Raw genomic sequence first — 1,596 nt, 5'->3', positions numbered from 1 at the left:
TGTGCTAATGAAGACATTAACAATAATAATAATATGTTTAAAGTCGAACACACATTTTTAAAAAATGAGATTTTGTTTTAGGCCATATCATGACCAAGACTGTGTTCAACCAAAATCGGTGAATGACGCACTGGGAGAAAAAAGCAACAACATGAACTCCAGCTGGAGACAATAATGACAACCAAATCGATCAGTAACGGCTGGACCCACGTGGTGTATTATCAACAAGCAGGTAGTACTAACTGCCACTGTTGAAAGACAATCACCGATACAAACGACCTTTTTCCACATCTCTCCTTGGGTATTTTAAAATAATATTATAACGACACGATCTGTCTAAGATAAAAACCTTTTCCCTCGACTATATGTGGTCGTTTTGAACAATTTTGACTTTATAATACGGGACGGGGCCGAGTTGGTTCAACAGGATAAGTGGCTACATCAGAATTACAAATTTCTATCTGACATTTTTGTCCGTTTTGAGTTACTAAGATCATGAGATTAGAACCGTATTAATGTTCTATCTGCTCTATTAGAATCATAAGATAATTCGCAGTCGTTATCAAGGGATTCGAAAAATTGCATTCCACAAAGCTTGGTGAAACTCAAAATATCGGACGTCAACTAGGTACATGTACTGGGTAGATACAACTTTGTAATTCTGGTAAAGCAAAGTCTCTGCGTACGCAAGATGACATCATGAGCTGACTCTACTGTTGTCACACTTCCGATAAAATGGACGACTCCAATCCGTCTTGCTAAGTGGCGCCTGGTCTGTAATTCTGTGCTCAAACAACTCAATTGCTGCTTCAACAAAGAGGGGAATAGGGTTTGGACAATAAATTGACCATATGTACACATTACGCAAGTGTGTTGTTTCTTCGCATGTGCCCAACATGCTCCAGCTTTATTAAAAGGGAGACCATAAAATGATTGCGATTTTCTCCGTAATTTGTGTTTGCTCACGCCACCTTCCCCCTTGACGCTCTTCGATTTATTGACAAGTGGACCCTCTAGAGTGACGGGTTTATTGGAGCGAAGAGTTCCAGCTGGTCTGATCAGGTCTAGTCATCTGCTCTGAGACTTTTGACCGTTCCTGTAGTGACATAGTTCATGTCTTACTAAGAGTGACTGGGTGTTTTACACCGTACACTCTCATCGGATACTTTTAAGTACAGTCAAACCTGCTCTAACGGCCATCTGTATTAGACAATTCTCTGTACCAAATGCCTGATCTTTCCTTTTTATCCCTGACATATTTTGACAATCTAATAACACTGTGCAAGACGGCTTCTTTTCAATACCCCCTCTTTATCCACAATAATGAGGGGCCGTTTTAGACAGCGTGGACTTAAGTTTACTCATGGTGCTCCCTCTTCCGAGTTTTGCCTTCCCTATGTTCCGCTTCTTTATTCCCAGTGTTTTTTTGTCCTCCCCAGTAAAGGTATCAAACATTTTTTAAGACACTTTGGTCGTTGTTTTTTTACATCCTGTGTTGAAAGAAATATGGATTAAAAGATTTGAACAGGTGTTTTTGTGTGTTTTTTTAGCGAAAGTTGCAAAAAATAAAGAATATATTTCTCTCTCTCTCTCTCT

The sequence above is a fragment of the Aplysia californica genome, unplaced genomic scaffold (assembly GCF_000002075.1).
Source record: "Aplysia californica isolate F4 #8 unplaced genomic scaffold, AplCal3.0 scaffold00697, whole genome shotgun sequence".
In the NCBI taxonomy this organism is placed as follows: Eukaryota; Metazoa; Mollusca; class Gastropoda; order Aplysiida; family Aplysiidae; genus Aplysia; species Aplysia californica.
Note: the sequence above shows the minus strand (reverse complement) of the source record.